General features: G+C 46.8%; 1 protein-coding gene across 1 annotated transcript in view; it reads right to left on the bottom strand.

The window, feature by feature from the left end:
• ZHX2 (zinc fingers and homeoboxes 2) overlaps positions 1–26,146 on the bottom strand; it is a 69,397-nt gene that overhangs the window by 30,090 nt on the left and 13,161 nt on the right. Inside the window, 1 exon segment of the mRNA XM_040547016.1 lies at positions 10,883–10,951. The gene's annotated coding sequence lies outside the window, so the exon portion shown is untranslated.

Genomic DNA, 26,146 nt, shown 5'->3' with positions numbered 1-26,146 from the left:
ACAAACAAGGGGTTAACGATTTCTGGTGGTTTTATTTTGCAAGGGGCAAGATAGAAAGGGGGATACATTTTCAAATTTAATTTTACAATCCCGGTAGATTATATTCCAGGAAATTACTCTGTTATGTGAATACTGAATGACATTTTGGTCCCATTATCTCAGACTCTTTTTGGCATGTATGTCAGATGTGATTCACCATAAGTTTAATGACATGCAACACACTGGTTCAAATATATCCTACTAATGCAACCAGCCAAGAGAACCTTTATTTTCTTATGTTTCATGTTACAACTTAACTCAGAAATGCCTCAGTTAGTCACACACTCCTCCTCCAATTTTAAGATCTCCCATGTAGATTTATGGAACTTTAAACAACAAAAGAAAACCTCCCGAGACAGATAAAACTTCTTTTCATAAATTTGAGAAAGACAGGATACCATTTAACTGTTAGCACTGGAGATGTCCCGATCCCAACATCTTCTCCAGCATTTTTGAGCTATTCTTCTACAATGGTTTCTCTGTATGATAATTAGATAGGATTTTTATAGCGAGAATGTTTTCCCAGACCAACACTTCTTCCCCAATCCCAACTTCAGTGCTACAAAGACAAACAAGCGCCAATCCCTGCCCCAAAGAGTTTACTCTGTTTCCTTCCTCGAAGAGGAGTTAGGAGGATTACTAGCTGTAAACTGCTTTGAAGACAAAAAAAAATAAAAAAAAAAGCAAGTGCTAAATATTGCTGTCCCCATGAGTCAACACATACTCCTCAGAACTCTCTACTAACCGTTTATACCATGACAAAAATAGTAATTTTGAGCAATAAGCTCGATGCTTTACAATCGGTGGCTCAGGAACAACAAGCGGCATCAAGCGTTACTGTCTGTGCTAATAGCTCCTCACAGGCAACTCTGCTTGAAGGTTAAACCCAACAAATTTCCACTCGTGCAGTCAGACAGATTTTGTTCAGCCTCTTTTGGCCCAACGAAGGCAAAGAGGTGAGGGTGCTTCTGCCCTGCAGAGAGCAAAGAGCAAGAGGTGTCCACCACAGCGACCTCAGCCCTTGCTGAGGGGAAACCCTCCTAGATTTCCTACCTGCTCACCTCCATCCAACTGCTGCTGTGCTGAATTTCCACAAAACAATTTGGCACCGAGCTTCTACCAAAGAGGCTTTGGGGCAAGGAGTGGCTGACAAGCACCAGTCACCCCCAGCAGTCCCCGTGAGAAAGGATCCACAGGCTGGCAGTGTGCGTGGATCAGCCACGCTGTCTGTCATCCTTTTTGACGAAATCATAATGGAAACCAAACCACCAAACTCACTCCCAGGAATTCACAGCCCCCCACTGCTGGGCTTCTGATCACCTGGACTAAAATCCAGCATTTGCAAAGCAGCCACAGACTAACTTTCAGATGTGGCCAGGATCCAGGTCTCCAAAACCATTTGATGGGACCCCCAGGAGTTCAACGTCCTGGAAAAAAACTGAGGTCCTCTGCATTGCATACAGGTGTCTGACGGAGCACTGCTGTAAATATGCTGACCATGGTGGTGTCTGGGTCTGCACTGCTACCCCAGCCAAGGCTCCTGCAAAGGGGGAAGAGCCAGGGAAAAAGCCAGGACACACACCGAGGTGCTGCATGGTCTCGCTGAAGCACACAGGGCAACGGGCTCCTTCACTCAAATAGATTCGATAATTTCCTTCTTAGATAATAGATTATCTAAGAAGGAAAGCGCAGCTAGTTACTCGAAGCCTTTGAGTATCCCTGTCACACCCAGACCATCCTCTCTCTGCAGATCTCAGGCCTGAACGTCGGAGGAAAGGCAGAGAGCACAAGGAGTGGAGTCAAGATGGTGTCAGCGGGACCAACCCTGTTAGAGCCGCCCGGAAAAGAAAATGAGTTGATCGATAACAACTGATGGGTCCGCAGAAAAGAAGGTGTTTTCTCCCTCGAAATGGGCCTGGTGCTGAACAATTGCTCTGATTACACAAAACGTGAGCACACTGTAACAATCATCACACGCCAGGAGACTTTGCTGGGCAGACATTGGCAAGGCACCAGAAACAATGCTGTGGGTAGGGATGGCTGTGTTGGGAAACCACTGCTGGTTGTGAAATTCCTGGGTCTGCCAGCGCCACAGAAGCAGCACGCTTTAACGGAGGGTTTCAGTGACCAGGTTGGTATCAAGTCACCTCCACGCTCCAGATGTTGTGAAGGAGACTCGGATCAGGAGCTGGGAAAACAGACTGGGGTTTTCCAACAGCTGTCGTGCTGTCGATGCTGTCCATCACTCAAAACTCACTATTGAGGTTACCGTCACTGTATTTGCAGCCATGTGCTTCAGGTGGACACGAAGGAGGCCACTACACCTGAGCCCAGTGCTATGGATACACCACAGAGCACAGTGAGGTTTTTAAGAGGAGAAGCAACATCTTTAATAGGTATCTATTGCTGTCCAGAGACCTGATGGGCACAGCAGCGCACTGGTTGGGAGGTAAGAGACACATTGCAGAAGGGAGGTGTCAGAAACAGGCTCACAGGGGCTGCGATTTGCAGGTGTAATTCACCAGCTAAGCCTACTAGGACTTTTTTATATGCTGTGAAGACTTCCCGTTAAACCCACCAGGTTGAGGAAGCGATCAAATCACGTGCAGGCAGGATGAGAGGGCAGCTGGGTTGCCAAGAAGCAGCGTGCAGCCAAGCAGAAGGGGATCTGCAAACGCGGCCATGGCACGAAACGGTGGCTGCAGGAGGGGCCGACGAGTCCTGACTGAGACCCTGTGCAGGAAGGGGGCTGTGGGAAACCCCGGCCATCGCCGGAGGCACAGCGAAGCCCCTCCTGGAAACCCAGCTCTACGGAGGTCACCGTCTCCCTCCTCTCCCTTCATCACATCCCCGCCTGCTTCCCAGGCTCAAAACCCACCTGATAGCCACCAAGATGATTCAAGGTGCTGTAGGCTCTGCTAGCTCTGCACCTCTTATAACACACGTCCCTCCGACTTCCCCGCCACCTCAGGACTAGCCCAAGCGTAACGCCGCAGTCAGGAGTCGATCCAAGTGACACAATTACTCAGCCAGACGTGGCTGGAAAGAGATACTCAGCCGTCCTCGTGACACGCACGAAACGCACCCTCAGGTTTTCACAGACAGTGAACAAAGTCGCTTTTGGATCTTAGGAAGAGCAGCGGCACAACTTCTGCAGCAACAGACCCACGCACGACGTATGGCTGCAAGAGGCAGGGCTGCACGTTACGCTGCAGCTGCAGGATGCTGAGGTTTCTGTCCCTAATGCGCACCAAAAGGCATGTGCTCATTACAAAAGCAGCCCTTACCAAGGGTGTGCTGCCTTCCCCCACCCCAGGCAGATGCAAGCTGCTTCTCACCTGCTCACAAGTGCTTTCTCCTAGTGCTGCCCAAATATTTTTGAAGGGGCTGATCCTGGCTCACTGAATTCCTCTGAACTTTCGCTCCCGGCTCCACCAGAAGCAGGGTCAGAGCAGGAAGCAGCTCCTTCCTCACACTGCTTGAACACCAGAGAAATGGTCTGGCCATGGTCACTCAGAGGGCTCTTTTATTTCAGAAAAAAAAAACCAAACATTGGAGAATAAGGCTGCACCAGGAACAGGGACCACAGAATATTTTAGAACGAAGCTAAAAAAAAAAAAACAAACACAAAACCACCAACCTCTTTGGTGACAAATACACTTCCCCATGCCTCAGGACCTCGAGCCTCCTCCTGGAGAAGCTGCCGGGTGCTGCCCTTGCTCTTCCTCCCCACCCATGCTCACTGTCCCGCCTGAGACCCAGCTGGGGCTGGACCCGTCCCTTGTGAGCCTGGCCGGGTGTCAGGGAGCAGCACGCACAGCTACAGCCCGGTCTGAGCACGCTTTGAGGAGCACAGACAGGAAACGTGCCGGGTTTGTTTGCACCTGAGCCACGACTAACGCTGGCAGGGAGAACTGAGACAGCTCAGACACCAGCGCAGCGCTCGGTGCGTACGTGATGCTCCTCCCGAGCTCCGAAAGCAGCGAGATGGGGACTGAACACACGACACCCACGCAAGTATCACAGCTGCATCGCAGGCAGCTACTTGGGATGCAAACCCTGTGATACTCACCTCCATTGCATGCGCCGGGCTGCGAGACGAGGGCGTGCTCTCCAATACATAAGCAGACTTGCAGATTTAAGTGCTCCTGCCTTCGGGATGCCAGCTCCCTCTGATTTCCAGCAGACCCCGTAGGGAGCGAGCAGGCACCGAGAAGACAACGCTACCCAAAACCTCCCGCGGCAGCTGAGGTGGGGGGGACTGCATCCTGGGGAGCGCAGGGAGCTCCGGGGAAGTTTATTGTGATTTTTGTCACTTCCCACCTGCCTCCTTGCAATTTACCTGGCTCTCTACTCCATCCCTTGTTGTTCTCACTTACCAGGCAGACATAAAGGTAGCAGCGTGTGTTTTAAATCAACCAGAATCAGCAGAGAGGAAAGGAAGCAAACCTTGGGCTGGCTTTAAGCATGGGGAGTGAGGGTTTTGGGGAGGGGGAGAGACTCCAGGGTTGGTTAGATGGGGATTTGGGCCAGATTACTGACTTGCAATACAAAGTGTGTGCAGAGATACTAAACCTTCATAAGGACGGAGGGCACTTGGTCTTGCTTTGGTCTGCCGGAGGTCATGCTGTGCCTCCCAAAATGACGTGCCAGTCCGAGCTTAGTGTAAATTGCAAACCTACATGGCACCTTGCACTGCAGCTCACCCATGGCCCAGGTGTTGAGGCTCTGCTGGGGAGCAGTTGAACTCTTCCACTGCAGTCTGTGTTTGCGGCACAGCTTTTAATCCCCTGTGCAAATCCCATCTGCCTTTTCAGGAAGACTCTGTATGACACATCTACCCAAACAAAAATGAAGTTTCTCTTCTCTATTTCTTCCCTCCTAGAGAAACTGATTTTTTCCCACCTCAAAAGCTGTTTTCCAGGGCAGATTGGACTTGCTGGACCTGCTGCACAACACGATGCTTGGAAACATCACGAAGTCCCTGAATCACTCGCAGCCCAGGTCCTGCTCCCCACACATGCTCCTGGCCCCAGCACCCATTGCTCACCTCTGCAGCCACCTCCACCTGGGCGGCACTGTGCTCCCCATCATGCTGTCCCTGGCACAGCGGGACCTCCCTCTATTCACCAGCAAAAGTGGCTCTGGCTGATGCTTTACAAGCCATGTTGAGACCCATGCTTGCTACAAAACCAGTCGAATTTGATCTTGCAGCAGGGAAGCTGTGGTTCCTCAGCGGTAGGATATAGAGCTCATTCCTCCCCAGAGCCCACAGCAGCCAGCAGCTGACCAGGGTGGCTGCGAGCCCTGTCACCTCCCCTGCTTGTCACTGTCCATCGAGAGACCCTGTGCTAATTACAGCTCCCACCGCAACCCAGGGTCACCTCTGGGTTCCTCGAGGTGGCCATCAGCTGACAGAGAGGTTTAAACAGAGTCTTAGACACTCTGCCTGCACAGAAATATGGGATGCAACCCAGAAGAATGCTTCAAAGACCTGCCCAAAGCACTGTTTGCAAGACTACAGCAGCAATACTACAATTTTTGTTGCAATAGCATGCCTTCAGCACAAATAGGAAGGAACGCCTTAGGTCTCAGAGATGAGCCATGCTACTTGGAAGGGGGAAAGATAACAGCCCTGTGCCAGCCTTCTGGGAACTGAGGGACCTGGCGAGACGTGACGGTGATACGTGATGGAGGCACCTCTAGTTTCAGACTCTTCTGCGTAAGTCAAAACACTGAACAGCCTCCCCACCCTCCCTCCCTCCCTCCCTCCAGGAAATAAAGGTGTTATTTCCAAATAACATTTCAGTACGAGATTAAGCGATGAGATGAGAATGGAGACGAAGTGTGCAATACTGGAGTTAATCACAGCAAATAGGGGTTGTGAGGGAATCCCACGAGACCGACACGTTTATTTCATTATTATATCACAAATGACATTAAGTATCCACCGAGTCCCTCAAGGCAGAATTCCTGCATAAAAAGCATCCCCGCTCACCAAGCACGGCAGAACCTGCAACCGTTCTATAAATAAAAGGTATTTACAAAGAGAGCTGTTAAATATTTATTTTCCTCTTGAGACCGAGTTCTCTGTTCATTCGTCTCCGCCGCAGTACCGGGGAGCGGAGGAGCTCACCTAAAAAAAGACCAGGAAGCGGTCCAGAGCCCGGTCTGGCCCCGAGCACCAGCCTCTACAAGCTGGCGAGGGAAAAAGCATCCAACCTGGCACGGAAGCAAACAAAACGGGCATGATCTCACCCGGCAGGCAAAGGTAGAGCGAGGAAGTCTGGCGACAAAGCAGCGCTTAATAAACACCATCAAACCGCCCTGTCCCGACAGAGCCAGCTTGGCACCGGGCATTCAAAGAAGCGACAACCTTCGGTTGTCAAGTGCGACTGCAGATTTGCATCACATTTGCTTTGTGTCTTGGGAACACGCACACGTTTCTCACAACTAATGAATTACAGTGATTTTTTTTTGTTTTGTTTTGTTTTTTTTTTGCGAAACTGACAGTTCTGGGAGGGGGGGAAGGAAGAAAAAAAAAACCCACACAAATCAACCACCAAAACCCACGGCTAACCCTTTGTAGTAGCGATTGTAATAGTTCCTACCCCGGCTTGCCAAAAGCTGAGTTTTAATTAAATATTAAAAAGCTATTTGTTAAAATAACGTTGCCGTGGCAACTGGAGAAAGCTAAAATACCCCAGCATTTCTGACTCACGGCATATTAATCAACCTCCAGCTATTATATAATGAGCACCCCCCCCCTGCCAGTGCCTGTGGCCCCGGAGCTGGGCAGCGCTCGCTGCCGGCCTCTGCCCCCGGCTCGGCGGGGTTGGCTCCTGACCCTGGCCAAGCACGGGAGCCACGAGCTCACGGATTTTGGGGAAGCCATGCTGGGGGTGTGCACGTCTCCATGGGTGTCCAGGGCCGGGGGGGGCTTGGTGTGGGCAGTGTGGATGGTGGCGGTGAGGGGGTGGAACAGCCCCTTCCCCGCCAGCCCCTTATTTCTCATCGTGCCACCACAGCATCCACTCCCCATCTGTTCCTGCCAAGGGTTTTCAGAAACTGGTGGAGTTTTGTCCTGCAGCGGGTGCCTTCCGACCCTCAGGCCAACTGTGCAAACTCCCAAGAAGAGGGGAAACCTTGCAAGTGTAGAGCAGCTCTGCCCCTCACCCCGAATCTCTTTATTTTACAGATTCAAAACAACAAACGGGCACTTGCTGCCCTGGGAGGCTTTTCCCTGGGGACACTGCTCGCATTGAAGGCACTGGGACTTTCCCTGTTGCCTTCAGCCGTGCCACGGTGTCACCGTGAAGGAATCGCTGAAGGGAATCGCTGCAGGAGGGAGTCGAACGTCGAGGTCCCAGGGCAACGCTGATTTGGGGGAAGAGGAACCAGAAGCAGAAGTGCAGCTGTGTGGCTCAGAGTCAGGGACAACTTTCCCCTTCGCAGCGACTTCATTTTGTTCTTTTAGCCCCCCCACTCCTTTTCTATTTTTTTTTTCCTAATGGAAACTAAATACCTAATCACGTAGTTATTAATCAAAAGGAATGTGGTGAATATTACAGCATTTGTAGGGCAGCTTGGTTTCCTGCTGCTTTGTTTGGGTGTCACAGGCTGTGACTATGACAACCGCAAGCAGTTATTGGACTGATGTCATTAGTGACATCATGCTTAATGGAAAAGAAAAGGAAGAAGAGACACTACCAAAAAAATACGAAGAATGGAACAAAACCTGCTTTCTTCTCTTTCCTCATGCCTCCCGGACTGGGTCCTCAGGGACAGCCACGTTGGGGCTGCTGGAAAGCCAGGCAGCATCAGCCCTGGTCTTAGCGAAGCTCAGGAGGTGCTGAGCACTTGGGAAAAGCTGTCCTCCTCCCTGCCCTGGCCGCAGGACAGAGGTGGACTTGATGTCACACGGAGGAAATCTCCTCACCCTCTCCTGGCTGGGGGCCGAGGGCACCATCCAGTGTCTAAGCGCTGTGCGTAGTGCTGGTATTCAGAGGACACCCCGCTGTCAGAGCTTTGATAGAAAGTATTTGTCAATTCATTGCTCAAGCTGCAAATAGCAAAACCAACCCAAACCAAAACAAACAAGAACAACAAAAAAACCCACCACCACCAAAAAAAGCCTGAAGTCCCCCATATCCAGCCAAATCACATCTGGCAGAGAAAGGTCCCCTGCAACAGGAATCTCCTTCACAGTTACACATCTGCGAGTGCTGACAGAAAATGGGTAAGATTTCCAAGCTATCTTTTCCAACCTTTTCCAGTCCATAAAATGTGCTTCTTTGCCCTTCGTGCTCTCCTGCCAGACCTGCCATGTCTCAGCAGCCCAATGTTGCAGCTTGCCCTGTTACCACCTTGTCCCCCCCACAGCATCCTGGCATAAGACAGCAGCCACACCACTGTGATACAGCTGCTGATGCTTCTCCTCAAGTGGATCTGACCTGGAGAAAGCTCTCCCCCTCCATCCTCCCAGGGCTTGGTCCCTTCTCTCTCCCACAAGAACAAAACCCCATGGAGGGGAACTTGCCCGGCAGAGCAGCTCTCCCCTCTCTCCATTGCACCTCTCCAGGCTGAATGCCTGCTCCTGAAGCATTTTGCAGGACAACACTGGAGGGTAATGCAGAGAGCAGATGTTCCACCTCCGGTTTCTCCTCTACCTTCTACGTGTTGTTTCTCATTTGGCATTGCCCTGCTGCAGCCATCTCACGCTGCCCAGTTCTTCTTGGCTTTGGTCAAGCAGCCTTTCACATGCCAGAGCGTTAGAACACAAGTAAATGGGAATTTACTGTCTCCTTCCACCGCTGAAAAATGACTACTTCTCACTGCAATAATTTCAGAGCCATCTGAGACCGTACACGAGTTACCTGGGCAGCTTCCAAGCAGCCTGCTCTTCTGTTTTATCTCTCACCCTCTTAACACAGCCATGATATATCAGAGCCCCCTGCATCGCTGCTTTGCTTTGACTTAACAAGACAGACAGCATCCACCTTGGACCAGCGGGCTGCCTTTGAAGAGCTGGAGCACAGCACGGGCAGGTCCCCGTGTTTACTCCTTCTGCAGCAGCGAGCACCGCATGGGTGCATTAGGACACAGATTTGTCAGGGCTTCAGAGGTGCCTGCAGAGCAGAGGCCAAATTTTAACGCTGCCTACTTCACAGAAAATGAAACGCTCATCTCAAAGAGAAGGTTGCTTGAACAGCGTTTCTAATGGATGGATATACTTTGTGAGACACAACGTGTAACGTGGCACCTTTCTGCTGAATTTGTTCTCCTACACCACCTCCCTGCAGCCAGCACAGCTGTAGAGAACAAGGCCAGAGCCCCTTCTGTGCAATGTTTTCTAAGCGACGGACAAAAAAATAAACCCCACAGCTCGATTAGCAGGCCTCATGTGGCATTTTAAACACCAAGGAGTGGGGAGAAAACACTTTTGATTCAAAGGGAGACTACAGACAACAGAACTTACTGAGGACAAACCCAAAACACCATCACAATCTCATGCCATTTTTCTCCCAGTAAAGGACTTTGTGCTGGTATCCTTTACAAAAAGCTGGAAGCAGGATTCCCTACTGCTGGGTTTCTGCTTACCAATTTCTGAATGCCTGCCAGGTATTTATTTAGCAATTTTTACCACGTCTTTTTTCCGAACACTGATGGACTCGGTTTCTTTCCTCTTAACATAACAAAGCCCTTTCTTTTTTTCAGGCTGATTTCAATTTGGGGTTTTATTCTGCTCTAGCCCAAATAGATTTGTGTTGGTGTAACAGAAAATAGGCTGTATGCCACTGAAATATAAATGGAAACAAAATTCTGATTTCCAAGTAACCATAGTTTTGTATCACCACAGAAGAGGGTAAAAATGGAATGGGATTTGGGCTGCTTTTAAACACCTCAAAAAACCCCAACCCCTGTACAGCTGCTCTGCTAGGAAAACTTACAGAAAAGCAGTGAAGCCTGGAGCAGTGGTACCCAAACACTCAAATCCGAACCCTGTTCCCCCACGGCCTGGAGGAGCTGCCCTGAGGCACGGGAAGTTTTGGCTTGCGCAGCCCCAGCTCTTCCAGCTCAGGAGCTGCAAACCAGCCCCGGCTTCTTTGGCAATGCAGGGGAAAAAGCCATGGTGTGGCTGCTGCTTAAATATATGTGTATATACTCATCATCATAGAATATCCCAAGTTGGAAGGGACCCACAAGGATCATCGAGTCCAACTCCATAAGATATTGGCCAAACTGCTTTGGAGCAAGGGAGGGAGCCAAGCCTGCAGATACCTCATGTGGTGTAAAAGTGTCTCTGAAGTTATTTGACCAGATTAGGGAAGAGCTAGATACTGGATCATTTTGTGTTCTGGTGACAGGGCTGGGAAGCTGTACACACACACACTCAAGAAGCACCTCACGGCAAATCCATGTTCTTCTCCCTTTTCAAAACACGCAGGCTTTCTTCCTGAGGAATTCCTTGCCTCAACTCTCCAGCAACGTTTTGTCTTTTAATGGCTGGTAGGGCTTGAAAATAACAAACAAGCTTCAGATGGTGCTAATGGTCCATTCTGCTGACCATATTCATAGTTAAATGCATTCATGTGGTTCATATCTGTAGCGAGATAATTACTCAGCCTATGTGGTAATACAATGCTGACTATATTTTGTGGGTTGCAAAGAGGTGCCAAAGACACACAACTGGTTCCAAAGCACTGGAGTTGCTTGCTGTAAACAGTTCTAAAAGTGTCTTTTCTTTTTTTTTTTTTTTTAATTTTCTTTTTATGCTTCCTTCTGTTTGAGCAAACTTGGGGTTCTCACTTAAAAGGAAAATAGAAATAAAACAGCTACTCACAGCACTGTGTTTCTTACATCCTGGGAATTCAGTACTTCTACATCTGAAGGCGAGCAGAACTTCAGATACCTACAAAAGAGGGGGAAAGTTCTGTAAGTCAGGAAAAAAAATGGGGAGAAAACAGCAAAACAGCAAACAACCCTTCCACTCTCTGCCCACAATGAGTTTTTTTGATGGGACCTGGGAATGCTGACTGACAGGAACTGCAGCAATGCGCTGTCCACTGACCACCAAGATCATGTGAAGGTTTGGTGCTCCAGCACGTTCAGTAACACCACATACCTTGGGGGCCTCTTGGGAAAAAGACAATCCACATTTCTGAGGCCAAAATGACAGTGGGGAGCACTCACAGAGGGATGCCCTGCCCTCCTGCCCTGTTGGACTGGAAATACCCACGACACATCTGCTGCAGGCATGGGCCAGAACCAGCTCTGGCTACTGGGGGCTCCGACAAAATGTGTCTGGCTCATCACCCTTCTCCTTCAAGGGACTCACCTGTTGGGTCCTAAAGCTAAAGTTTGCTTTCTTTGGTTTTTCTTCCTTTATTTTTTTATATATTCCCCGCCCCCCCCCCCCAAGAGCTGGCAGGGAAGGGTTTGGCAGTAGCAGCTGTGCATGTGTGCATACACACATCTGAGAAACACCCTGCCTGAGGGGCTGCGAAGAAAAGGTGAGGGAAAAATAAGTGGTCACAGGACCAGGCTGAAAAAAAAAAAAAAAAAAAAAAAAAAGCAATACATCCAGCTGCAAAAGCAGTACATCCAGCCAAACACCCTGCTCGCAAGACAGCAGCTCATCGATCGCTTCAGCGGTGCCCACAGCACCGCCTGCATCTTCAGCTCGAGCTGAGGAATTTCAGTTCGACACTTCACATTCTCCGTGTTATCTGGACAGAGGAAGGCTGGCTGGAAAACCTGACAGCAAATTAGAAAGAAATAACCTGGGAGTCTTTCGCTCCTTCCCAGCAGCAGGTCAGGTGTTTTTTGGCTCTTTTCAAAGGAAGACACTATTTGATTTCCTGAAGGAATATCAGAGCTACTCGAGGAGCTGGGAGGCCAGGAGCTGTTACACAACCAAAAATGTTTTTTTAAGAGCTTAGAATAGAAGAAGCTGCATGTTTATTCATAGATAAAAGGGAAACTGCTTCCCATTTTGCTCCATCTCTAAGTAAGGCAAAATACGAGTTTCACTGAATTGTAACAGAGAAACTGATGTTTACACCTCCACCTGCTGAAGGGACAGAAACTGCTTGGCACCAGAACTTTGGGTCAAAATCCCCCAATTCTCCCCTCCTGGGCTACAATCCTGGTGCCAAGCAGTTTCTGTATTTAATGGGCTTATTCTGGTTACCTTATACTGAATCCACTCTCTGAAATCCTGCCTTTTCAGTGCTCTGTCCAATGCATAAAAGTGACCCCATGTCTTCCCAACAGGACCAAAACCGCCCCTACAAATAAAATGCTTTCAACCACCAACAAAATTGCCTGTAGTGCTAAGTAGCCTCATTTCTAACCTCTGGTTAGAGAGTCAATTGAAATAAATACATTATATAAAGTGCCATTGCTTCTTAGGACGGTAAAATGAGCCTCACATTTTTTGGTGCTTTTCCTAAAGACTCAGCTAGCGAAGTTTCTGTGAGGATCCCAGCTTTAGGAAACATAAAGCAAGAGGAAATCTCCAGGGTGATTAAATCCAGTCCCTCACTCTTGTGCCGCACCACGCAGTCCTCTTCAGAATTCACGGAAAAAGTTTCTACCCCTTGTGGCTATGAGAGCATGATTTAAGACAGCAGCTCAGAAACGAGTTGGTAATATACATATATACATATATACGCATACATATCTCAGATCTTACAAACAACCTCACAGTTCTGGGAGATCTGCTACTGCTTTTGAAAGTCTGGAGTTAGGCGATTGTGGAAGAAGTAGTCACGACACATTTTGCACAGAAATGCCAAATATTTTTTTTGCATCCGGTAGGTAATTGCTAATACAAAGAAATGAGGTCTTGCCCAACGTTGTTCAGCCTGAGCTCCCCTGCCCGGGCAGCTACACCTGAATGGCTGCTCCTGAAATGCTTCTTGCGTTACTCCAAACCAGCTCAGGTCAGGGGAAGCCGCACTCATTCCACAAAAACGTGATTTTGCAGAAGTATGTCGCAGCTACGGGGCCAGGCGAAGGCAGAACAGATCTCTCCCATCCACAGACAGGCACCCGTGCATGCGTAGCCACACTGCCCTCAAACCACAACCTGCCTTCTTCTACGTGTGCCACGTACACAGCTGCGTGGTCACGGACAGGAATGGGAGAGATTTGTATCTGCTGGCTCCAGCGTGGTGTCCCGGCGAGCACCCGTACAGAACAGGTGACGGTGATTTATGAATTGCCACGCACCACCTGACTCACAGGAATCGCCTCCGTGTGCTTGTACTTGGCCTGCAGCCTAGGGAGGACAACTCCAGCTCCTTCCTTCCCCGCCTGCCAACCAGCAGGCACAACCCAACCACCAGCCCCACGCCCCGCTTCGTCATTCTCGATGCTTTCCAAAAAAAAAAGTGGCATCTCATGTCAAAACAACGACAACAAACACAAAACCACAAACAAACAGAAAGACTTTAAAGTGTGTCACTCTACGAACATTAGCAGGTTTCTGCAACCCAAACATCACAGCGCTAACCACCTGAAAATGGGATTATTTTTCATTGTTCGCAAGAGATTTCCCCCCAAAAAACAGATCGTTGAAATATCTTTAGTGAACTATAATGTAAATCCAGAGCTGCCGTTAGGGCAGAGAAGAGAAATAGCTGTACTTTTTTGCAGCTTGACAGTAAAGTTCCTTTGAGACTCTTTCAACCTAAGGAAATTATCAATTTTGCAAAAGAACACTTTACAAAGAGAAATGGAGTTGGGAGTCCTGAAAGCACTTGCTTTCCCCAGCTGCACTTGAGTCGAAGAAAAATAAAACCCAAACTCCTCCTCAACCTCTTTTCCTGAAAGATGCCAACTGGGTAGTTTAATCCCCACTGCCAGTCTGCCCGAAGCATCAACGTGGAGCAGGTCACACCTCCAGCGCCAACCCTCCACCAGCTGCAAGCAGCCCCACGAGGCTTTGGTGACCCATCACCACGCTCCCATCTCTGGCTGCCCCAAAATGCCAGGCTTGGGGGGTCCTAAGGGTTGGGTAAGAGAGATGCAATGGGGAGGAGTCCTCATCCCTCCACCTGCCTGGTGGCTTTTGGCTTCCCCCATCTATTGGCCATGCCCTGCCCAAGACATCAAGGCCATGGGACAATGAAGTCCAAGTCAGCTCCTCACCCCCTGGTGTCTGTACCCCAATAGGCATTTATTAACTTTTCCGTCTAGCTTATATCTAGATTTCCCTAAAAAACTACCATGATAAAAATTACAACCTTAGTGAGCCGAATTACTTTGAGCACTAGAATAGAAATGCCTTCTATCAAATTAAATATTCACAGCTGTGTAGGAAATGGGTGGTTTATAGCCTGGAGATTGCAGACTGTTATTATGGCATGATTAGCAGATACAAGCTTTCCTGGAAGTTGTCTGTCTCGGCGTGCTGAAAATTCCCATTATCCTGGCGGGTCCCGAGCTCCCCGGCAGCTGCTGGCTGGTGGGGCACTGCTGTGTGCTGCTGCTCCTCCGCGGAGCTCCTCTTCGAACGTTCACCCAGGTCTGGGGACCCTCAGTGAAAGGGAAGACTATGGTCATGACGATCCTTCACTTCTACCCACTTTTATAAAGCTTATGTGTGCCCATATGATCTACATGTGCTTAAATAATGTAAGAATAGCACAGTTTGAGCAAAGACATGGGGATGAAAACACATGGATAGTATTCCTGGCGTAGCCAAAGTCCTACCACGGGCCAAACCAGACCACCTCACAGTTTTTCTATTTGCAGTGCAAATAATGAATGCAGAGCTGGAAGGTTCAGCGTAGAGTTTCATTAAACCATCCCCACCCCTATCCCTAAGACAAACCCATAACAAAAGTCCAGAGTTTCCATCAAATAATTGAATATGCAGTGAAAAAGCCGTTAAAACAACGACAACCACCAAACCACAAAACAAAACCCCCCAGAACTGCCCGGAGGTCTCTGTAAGCACATGCACCACGTGCCACACCATGCGACTGGTGCCTGGGGATGTCCCTGCACCTCTTCATCCCCAGCAACCTCGTCCTTATCCCACTGGGCACTCGGCTGCCCTTCCCCAGCACTGAAAGGGATGGTGAGATACACAGCAGGGGCTCCGCAGCCTCCTCGGGTGTGACGGAGGTGAGGCTGGGAGCGGGAAGGCTGCCGTAGCTTCTGGCATGGCACGGGCAGAGAAGGAGACTCCTGCGAGGGACCCCTCCACCTTGGCAGCCTGACAGTCACAAGCACAAGGTCCTGATCCATGCCGTGTCTCCACTCAGGTCACACAGCCTCTTTGCACCTCACCTTGCCATCGTTTTGTTCAGTGGGAACCAAAGGACTGAACCCAAATGAAAAAGAATGGGAAAGCATTGCTCAAAGCCGATTACATTCGCTTTTCAGCACATCCCCTAGCTGAGGATGTCAGCACAAGAGAAAGACATATTACTTTCTTTTCTATTTTCTTAACTGTTCCTAGTTTCCCTCAACAAATCAAAGCGTTTTCTTGAAGGGTGAGAAATCTCAGTTTCGTATACTATTTTAAATTGGCAGCAAGGGCTTTAAAGCAAAGAGAAGAATGTTTGTCTGTGTAAGAAAATTCAGTGATGTCCTGTAGCAGAATGCTTCCTGGCCAGGAGAAAGTCCATCATTAATTTATTTGGCTTTTAGTAGAGTTAAATTATTTCACATTACTCCTCTTATCCCTTCCATTTCAGACTGCCACCCTCTGGGTAGTTACCTCTGAGACGAGCCAGTAAAGGCTCGCCCAGAGTAATAAATGCCTTTGGAAAGCAGTTGTCCAACTCTCCTCTGCCAAAACCATGACTGATAACTGTTTTCCAACACAGTGGTTGCTACAGTAGCACTGCTGCAGGACACTTTTGCTGCCCAGCATAGGTACAGCAGTAATTTTTATTTGAGTTTTAAACAAATGAGCTGTGCACTATCAATCTGCTACTCAGTTTTCAACTCCAAGGGATGGCGAGCCCTGGTGTTGAGATCCATCCAGGTGTCATCAAGCGAGTTTGCTTTAGAGACACAGAGAATGTCGTACATTGGGGACCCAGCCAAGAACCACACGCTCCTTCCTACCCTCCACAAATATTTAAGCTTTTAACAATGGCAGTGCTGAAGAGGAAAAGATCAACAGAGAAAAGACAACTGAAGTGAACAGAAAGCAAAACTACGCTAACGCATGCCAGACCTTAACGGTTTAAACACACGTGCCCATTTGGAAAGGACAGGGGTTATCACTCGAGATTGCCTATAGCAGGGATCCCACAGGAATGCATGGCAAATGATGCAGACAGCAGGCAAGCAGCATCACCCCCTGTGTACAAACCGATTGGAATCAGACTGCAGCCAGAAACATCACTACCTATTTTCACCACTTCGATTCACCGTCAGGATGACACATTTTAAAGCCACCCAGTACTGTTGGATTTGGCCTGGTCTCTCCAGTTTCAGCCTGATTTCCTCACCAAATGAGGCTCAGCCATGCAGCAGACACTCTTTCTCCTGCTCTTAATTCGTTCCTCCTTTGTTTCCCTCAACTCCCAAGATGAAAAGAAAGGCAACTTAAAAAAAAAAGGGGGAAAAAAACCAAACCAAAACAACAACAAAAAACAGACCAAGGCCAGCCAGCAACTACATTTTGCTGCTATAAAAATAAATACAAGAGGAAGGGGTTTCCCTTTTCCGGCTGTTTAGACCATTCCTACTTTTGGCTGTAAGCTTCGATGTGTTTGCAAATTCCTGCCAAACACAGCAGCCGTCAGTGCAAAAGTGGTACGAGAAACAAAATGAGCATAGGGTGTAAACATAAAGCAAGAAATCACTTCACTCCTTTCAAGTAACGGTGTTTGTGTTTCATCTACTGTTGAAAACTAGCACCAGTAGGTGTTGTTGAGTCTCTTATTTTCAGTAAGAGCACATATCAACATCTGGGAAGCTGTAGCTGAAGCGCCAGTGATGGCACATCAGTGCCCCTGCACTCAATGCCTTGCAGAAATGCTGTGGAAAGGAGAAAGCCTGCACACACCAAGCACCAAAAAGCAGCATCTGAGGGAAAAAAATAAATTCTGGGAAAGACGAGCTTAACAGGGCTAGCATCCTCTGGCAGCACAAATCCCTGTACTGGTGTGGCTCCCCTAGGCTTGGTGGGCACTCAGAGGGTCTGATGGTTCTGCTCACCCCTAGGACTGAAAGGCTTTTGGGAAAACTCATGCAGCAGTTGCTTTTGTGGACTTTTCCCCCCATCCGGGCAATACCCAGCACAGCCTGGGCACTGCATCTGCGTATTCTGTTAGGAATCAGTAACTTGGGGCCCATCCTTTCCCTCCAGCTAGATTTTTCTTTTTTTTTTTTTTTAAGCAGAGAATACAAAGAGATGGAACAAAAAATTTATCCTCATAGACCGCCAATTTTTCAGCCCCACAAATTGGTCCTATCCACCTAACACCCTCATGGCAGTGACGGCTGTATTGAACATTGATTTGTTACACCTCCAGGTCCACACCTCCGAACACCCTCAGGCATTTTTGGAAGCCAAAGGAATACAGGTTCAGACGTTGGAGCTTTTAGACATACATTCAGGCAGGAGCTTTCATACATTTCCACAGATCTAAATGCTGTATTTGAATCAAATTAAGATTTGGAGTCTTGCGCTGGAGTATGTCTGTAGCAGCCGATGCTTTTTACAGCCTTCTACCTGACTCAGGATCCAGGGCATAATTACATTTCTGAGAGCAAATTCAGCTACTATTTAAACACGCCTTTGCCACACACTCCGGTAGGAAAAGGTTCAAACCAAGGAAGATAAAGTGCAATTCACATCCTACTGTGAATAGCTGTTCAGGAGAAACACGCTTTCACCACTTAAAAATCAGACAAAAAGGGATTTCATACAAAATTTATCCAATCTTTCAACATAACCTGCAACATGACATTAAGTCCTTCCTTCTCACAATATATTTAAAACGGGAAAAAAAAAAAAAAAAAGCACACGTGCACACCCCTTTCTCTGGTGCTCCTTGTTATTCTTCCAGAACAATTCTTCAAAGCTGCTGAGATCACTCTGTGTTACCTCCTTTTTGAAGGATCAGATACATTGCATCAAAAAGCATGCAGGAAAAGTTCTAGGGCATGAAACCAATTTCTGCACACTTTTATCTGGGTCAGCTTTTCTATTGATTCTGCAAATACCGTATCATTTTTTTTAAGCTTTTTTTTTTTTTTTTAGTTTAAAAAGAAGAAAAAAAGAGTATCAGAACTTAAGCCAAACATCCACCTGAGCCAAGGATTAGTTTTGCTAGGTGACTCCAAATCAAAAAGGTAGATTAAAAAAAAAAAGTCTAATAGCAAAAGAGCATCTGGATCAATTTCTAAATTCAGTAAATGCCGTTTTCCCACATTGCTTCTGTTTTTATTATATACTATTTAATAGCTTTGCTGTTACATGCACAGAACTTAGCTGACAATGTGTAGAAAAGCTGACGTGAGAAAGCACAAGAAAAACACTCACACACACATTTTATCATTAATTTATCTCTCCATTTCTCTGCCCTCTGTCAAGTCTTGCTCCATGGTTATGAACTATTTGGCACACTCTTCAGTTTTGCTTTATGTTGTCTCATCAACCCCAATGTCTGTCTTGAGGTGCTCTGTAATAGAAATAATAAATAAGAGCTGACCTCAGGTGACAAAAACACTGGATTTTGATTTAGGATGAGGTGACCTGTTGCAGATATCTTGAATTATCAACTCTATCTGCACAAATAGGTGGGAAATGGAGAAGGGGCACTTCTAGGACAATGCCTAGCAACAGGTAACAGTTTGTAGTAGCAGTGACTCAAAAAATTGCTTGCGACTCCAGATGACAGCTGAAAAAAAATTATAAAGTACTTGGGAAGTCTAATTAACTCCTGGTAAAAACAAAGAGCTAATGAACTGGCTCTCAAGTGCTTTTCCAGGACGCAGTCCTTTTAATTCTGAGATGCTTTTTGCATATTTTGTTGGTGGTGCAATGCTGGGAATAACTAAATGTTGCCCAAGAGCCTGATCAGCAAGCTTGCTTTTGCTGGAAGCTGGGCACACGCTTTGGCAAGACCTGGTTTTGCAGGGATCCAGGCACATGGCGAGTGGGGACATTTGCACGCGCACTATGACTTGGAGCTTGAGAGGGATCTGACTCCGCTGAGCAACTCCTTCCTGGCTCTGGGACACCACTCTGGCACTAGAGGATCATCAGGATGGATCCCTAAGCTCTGTCAGAGTTACATTTTTACACTCCGTTTTCCTTGTCTGGAGAGTTGAGATGGAAAGATGAGTAATAGTTTCCACCACAGCAATTGTGTAACACGAAAAAAAACCAAAACCCAACCTAACAGATTTACAGTTTCTGATACACGAATAACTACACTCCAACACCAGGCTGGTGGTTCCCTCTCCCAAGCACCTCCCTGCCACACCGCGTGCTCCCCACCCTGCTCCAGCACCTACAGCTCCATCTACTTTTATTCTAACCACCTTCACCATCTCCCATTTCAATCTGAGGAGCCTCATGAATGCAGCTCCTGCTCAGGAGGCTCACCCAAGGAGGTGCTTCTCTAAATCCTGCTTGCCTCCTGGCAATAAGCTCAAGGGGCTGGATCACTGTCTTCTGGGACAGGCTGCCCCTCTGCTCACAACCAAGCCATGCTGAAGTGCAATTTTTAATACACGTCTAATTGCAGAATTGTTGCTATATTACACCCAGACTTCTGCCTTCCACTGTGCATTAATTGATTGCTCTGAGCTTTGCAATCTTTCAAAGAAAATGCCTTGAAAAAGAAGGCTGGGGAGAGTCCCACTAAACAGGGAAATGAAAACGCCTCCTTAGCTGCACTGAAAAAATTAGGCCAGGCTTCTCTCCACCAAATCTCTAGGTATCACTGAAGCAGTAACAGTTGGCACAATTCTTAAAATATGTACAGGTTGTGACAAGGCTGGCTGATTAATGGCCGGCTTACAGTGCTTGGTAAACTCAAAGCATTAGTAGTGAATTTTAAAATCAGAGAGATACCGTGGTTTCAAAAAAAAACTTCTCTCCACCCTGGGCTGCACATGGTGTTCCTCTGCTCCCTGGCTCCCACTTCACGCAAAATGTGTTAAGATCATCCTGGGAGAAGTAGAGGTAAAAAACTTGGGATATCGGCTCAGATTCCCACCAGTGACCATTTTGGGGTTGCAATGGGCTTGCTCTGCAAGGCAGAGGCAAGGAGCAGGGCTCCTGTCACTTCTTTGCCAGGCGATGCAGCAGGGATGGTGGAGAGGTAGGCCGAGCACCAGGCCACCCTGCCAAACAAGGTTGCTACAGAGCATATATTAACATAAAATTAAAAACCTCCCACACACATATCCTACTCTAGCAGGATGCTTTCCACAGGGAGAAGTTTCTTCTCCCGAGCTCCAGAATAACCCCATGTGCCACATTCCCATCCTTCTCCTGCTCCAATTAGGTTGGAAACACCTGGTTACTACCAGCATCCAACCATGGTAGCGGACTTAAAATGGGAGGTATTCTCATTCCTTTATTACTGATGAGATAAAGCAAGGCTGATTGGAAGTTTGGCTTCATTGTTCCCAGTTAAACCTCCCATGTTCCCCCAGCACAAAGCACTGCCTTGCCATGGCCCCCAGAAGGCCCCAGTTGCCATCTCTGGTGGCCACAGGCCTGGACACCCCTCGCTGCCCTGCATGTCTCACACCGCTGGCTGCCTGCCCAGCCTGCCTATGGCCTCTGTATTTAGACATTTAGGCCACTTTGCAACAAATACAGCCATCTTTTATGCCTGTGCTCTTGCACATGAACTTCAATTACCAAGTTTCAGCCACCCGTCCCATGGCAAGTCACCCTACACAAGGTGGTCACCACAGGTCACCTGAGAAACAGACTGCGGATACTCAGATCTATACATTATGTCTCAAAACATGAAATGGTGGCTTGGAAGTACCTGGTATCGAGCAAGTTAAGTAACTTTGCCTTGCTATTAGTCTCCTTTGTGACACTTTGTGATGATTTCCTAATAACTGTGGAGCGGCAGTGACATTGACCAGAGCAAGTCACCAGAGCAACCTCTGCTGTCCCAATGCAAACTGTACAGTTTCAATTTAACTCAGGCTTTGACTTATTTGTATTTTTATGCTAGCATTTTCCAGATTAACTGTGGAGTCTAAGCAAAAGCCTCAGTCAGCATCTCCACTGCCTTGATCCCAACTCAGCCACAAGCTTTCACATGTCCCATTGAAAGGACCAGGACCTTACTTAAGCCCAGAAATACCTTTATTTAGAGCTCTTACCTCTACAAAGAATTCTGTAATGCTCTGCTCATAGATGAACAGCAAACATTTTGTTCGTGACGGAAGCTGTATTTAAAATATTTTTCTACTGTACTCAGAGGGTTTCACATTTTTTCACATGTGACAAAGTAGACATGGGTTGCAAGACGCTACAGATCATGTCTACACAGCACTAACCAACCTAGAGCATCCTGGACCAAACCTGACGGCTGGAATCAAGATGTTCAAATCACCTCTGGTGCTAAAATAAAGGCAGAATTTATGTCTGGAAGATTGAGGTCTCTCCTTGTTTTGGAGTCGAACTAGAAATCTGTCCAGTTTCTAGTCCACACCTCAAGTTGCCTTGTCAGGTTGTATGATCTGTAAGCAGCAGCCAAGGTAGGGTTTTATTGTCAGGGAACATAAACAAATAGCAGGCAGTGCTGCTGATCTATCTCAGCTCGGTGCATATAATTTTAATTAAAGCATTTATGTAAATACAGATGCAAATTAGGCTTGGTATAGCATCTGGCAAATTGCTATCAGAGGCCTGAGGCTAGTGGCAAATTATCAGCATGAACCTCCACGAAGCGAAGGTACCAGATCCAGCCTTGGTCCAGGCACTGTATATTTTATTTGGCTTACAATGGCAGTAAAACTCCACATTGGTACATACATAAGAAGTTAAATAGTCTTCCGTTTGAAAAAGAACTCTTAGGAGGTAAACCAACATCATTAAAATCTGTCCTTTAGATAGCCTATGTCTAGCAAGAAAAAAAACACAACACTTTTGCATTTCTGCAACACCTATCAAAGGAACTCAAAGCGTCTCTGAAATGTTAATTAATCCACACTCTCCCCAAAGGAGATCTATTTTAAAGATTGTTATATGCAGTCTGCATTATTCTCTCATTTGCCAAAGGCTCACAAGAGGGAAAGCCACAGAGATCGAATCTGGACCTGGGAGCCTTGATTGCCTGCTCCTCCACGTCCTGATCACAAGACCTCCCTCCCCAAAAATCACAAGAACTCGCTCACACCACAAAGGTGCGAACCTCTTTGGCCTAGATATCACTGCCTCAAAGTAGTGTTAACTTCAAAACCTTGTTAAAAGTACACGAAGGCGATTACATGACAAGAAAAATAAGGGAAAACAAATCACAAGGGGAGATTTTTTTATTTTTTATTTTGAAAATTGAAGGAATCTTTAGATCATGCTGAAAGGATTTTATCCTTGGAAAATGAAAAGGTACAGCCAAGATAATCTTCACAGCATTACCTGCATCAACTCTGGCTTATTATTGCTCCCCTCAAGGTGCACTTCCATCTTCACAACCTTGTAAGTAGAGATCAATTCCCCTTCTTTCAGAACCTGCATTAAGACCAATGATTGGAAAGAGGCAATAGCTCCTAAGGCTTAAGTGCACACTTAACTTGATCAACATCAATGATGCTTAAGCACATGCTTAACATTTTCCTTGCAATACCCTTGCAAATTTTCCAGGGTATGAATTTTCCAACAGTACTGAACAAAGTGAAATCACATTTCCAATTTATTTGGAATGGATACAGATGTATACTGGAAACAATTCTTAATACTTGTGGCAAAGAATAGGACAAGAAAACACAGTAAGTTTTGTAGACATGTGGATACATTCATGATGTGATAAAACGTGACACATACATGACATATCATTACTATGACAACATTGTTTGGAATGCATTTGCAACCAGCATTTTGTAAGCATATGGTCATATATTGGCCCTTTCCTGTGCTCAAAATAAAAAACTAGATGGAGGGTCAGAAGCTAAAAACATCAAGCCACACACTGGCCTGTTTGCATTCCTTTGCCCTGATATCAGTTATAATAACTGCATATTCATTTAAATGCTTTGCTCATTGACTTATTTGTCTTTAGTGTTTACCCTCAAGGAAAAATAAAAAATAATCAATAAACAGGCAAAAATGGTGCGTGTTGTTTTTGAGTGCTGAGGTGCCTGTATGCATCCCTACAGTAACAGTGAGTTCCGGGTGGAAGAGGGAAATGAGAAGTGATTAAGGATATTACAATGAGGTCCTGTGCCCTGTGATCTGTTGGGATGGGCTAAACATGAGCACTTAGTGCCCCAGGAAGCCAAGCATCCCTGCTTTCCACAGCTGCAAACAGCAACAGCATATACATGTGGGAAACTCGCTGGTGAGCAATCACATTTCAGTGTTTCAGACCCAGCTCCTCCGTAGCGCCTTTGCATTTTGACTGCATTTGCTGTAGCAGAATCATTTTTGGGTCTACTTTGCAGAAAGAAAAAATGCTGATTTTCACTGGATCAGGGAAAAGACAACAAAAGATGACACAGTTCCCATTCTTACTCTGGGAGAAAAACAAGCCACAATCGCAGCCTTGCCACATATTTGTTTCAAGTCAGAATCCATGTTCCCCATGGAGACCAAGTTGGGGATCTTAATGTTTTCTTGTTGATAATCCCATCTCAATACACTGTTATCTGATCTGAAATTTAGCTGGGTAATGCCAGCAGACTGAGTTATTGCACTAGCTTTGCCAAAGGTAACAGGTAGATTAAAAACCACAAACAAACATCAATAAGAGGTTTGCAAGTCTGCTGAGGCCTTTGCCATCCGTCGCACTCGATTGGCACATCCTCAGGGACCTGTTTGGAAATCAGAGCCTCCGATATTGTACTGAGAAACCGAGCTATTTGGATAGTAACTCGCAATGTGGGGACATGGGTACACTGAAGGAAAAGGACAGGCAGGAGGGTAATGCCCTAGTGAGGGCCATGGGAAGAGAGATTTTAATTCCCCATGGAAAAATGTACATAACATTTTTATTCCTCGCTGCTTCTGCACGTAATTCTTCTAAGAAAACTTTTCTGCATCACAAACACATGGATGGAAAATATGCTCACAGCTATCAGGAGCTTTTTTTAAAAAACAAACAAACAAACAAAAAACAAACAAAAAAAACAACAACACTTTAAAAAAAAAAAAAAGAGATGGGGTTAAAAAAAAATGAGGAACTGCTCTTTTCTCTGGTTCCCTAATGACACTGAGAATGACCTTGATTTTTTTTTTTTTCCTCAAGCAAAGAAATGTGTAACTCTAAAATGCTGGGGGGAAGAAAGGCACAGTACTTCACCAAAGGACCTGCAGTAGCAGTGTAACAACATCAGCTCTTGAAGGAAGCCAAAGATTAAAACTCTGTGGAAAGATGGAGTAGGTGGTAAAAACTCAAAGGAGTTATCTGTTCTCCAGGATTCAGGGGGTAAAGCTGTGCCGGGAAGAGGGAAGGGAGATGCTCTGTCCAAGAGGTAAACTGGTGCTTTGTTTCCTCCGTCTGCATATTTTTCCTCTTTTATTTTTGGATCTTGCAACATTATACAGTATTAAGTCGTGCACAGCCAGAATAACAGCTGCTGTGCCCTGCCCCAGCGAGTGGAGGGACACCAAAACCAGCCACACAAAGACAGCCGACAGCAGAGGACCTGCAACATTAAGACGTGCCTTTCACCTCCGATACTGAGGAGGATGTGAAAACATCCCTTTAAAAATTTTGTAGGAACTAAGACCCCCACGACACCAGAAGCTCTTCAGCAACAGACGAATACCCACATAGTGCTGTCAAAACGTTATGCAGTAGATTGAGCCATTGCAACAAGCCCACCTTCTACAACAGCGCAGCACAACCAGCTCGCAGGGCCGAGGAAGGGTGGTTTTTCCCAGCGCAAGCAAGCCTTGCCTTGGGGCTGTGCCAGCATGGCTGTGTCACTCAGGAATCACACCTCTTCACGCTTTTGGCCAGTACAGCTTTGCTGGCAGAAGTCTGCGCTGTAGGCATGGCTTAACCCCAAGCTATTTTCAGAAGAAAGCGAGATGCGATCTAACTTTCCAGCATGCATTACAACCTGTGTTCTACAAAACATAAAATTCAGCCCTCGTGCCTTTCCACGCTGAGCCTCTCCGTTCACGGGAGCGACTGCCAGTCACTGTAAAGCAAGCGTTGAGATGCTGATGCTGTGAAATACAAGGTTTTATTAAAAAGCCAAACAGGAGAGTTTTCACTGACCTGTAAACTCCAGATTAGCACTGTTTCAGGAAAGGATTTGGCATGCAGGATGAAGCTGTAACGCTCACTGTTACAGAGAGAAACTAACACATCTCAATGAACGATTAAAATCCTACAGGACAGCTTCATCCCAGACTTAACCAGGACCCACTGTATTTAAGCCAGCTGACCAGCTCTTCCATTTCTACCCATAAGCCTGCAGCTATGAGCCTGATTTTATCCTTTCTTCCTCTTAATTTAGGCTTTGATGACGTTTTCCTGAGTAAGACTTCACTGTGCCCCAAAGTGGCTGCTGGTTGGAGCACCCATCAACCTAAATGTACATCAGGCTTCATAACAATTTAAGGTAACACTTCAAAACCTGGGTACCCACCCGGGGACACAAGGCAAATATGGATATAGCTAATGAACAAGGTCATTTTTTGTAAAAAATGCTGGAGAACCACAGGTCCCAGTGACCTACTGGCACTCCAGTGATCACTTCGATGCTAAGACATTTCAAAGGCTAGACTTCAGACACCACTGTTTGAACATGCGAGCAATGGTTTTCATCTTGACAGAGCATGACAGGAATACAATGGCAAAATAAAAAAAGGAAGATGAATGATGAGTTTCAGCATCCTCCAAAGCGTGGTCCAGTCCTCAGCCTGAAAGCGCTGAAATCAGGAATCTGCCTGAGAGTGCACACAGACACACATTTCCCTTGA

The sequence above is a fragment of the Cygnus olor genome, chromosome 2 (genome assembly GCF_009769625.2).
Source record: "Cygnus olor isolate bCygOlo1 chromosome 2, bCygOlo1.pri.v2, whole genome shotgun sequence".
NCBI lineage: Eukaryota > Metazoa > Chordata > Aves > Anseriformes > Anatidae > Cygnus > Cygnus olor.
The sequence above is the reverse complement of the archived record's forward strand: the minus strand, read 5'-3'. Positions and strand labels throughout refer to the sequence as shown.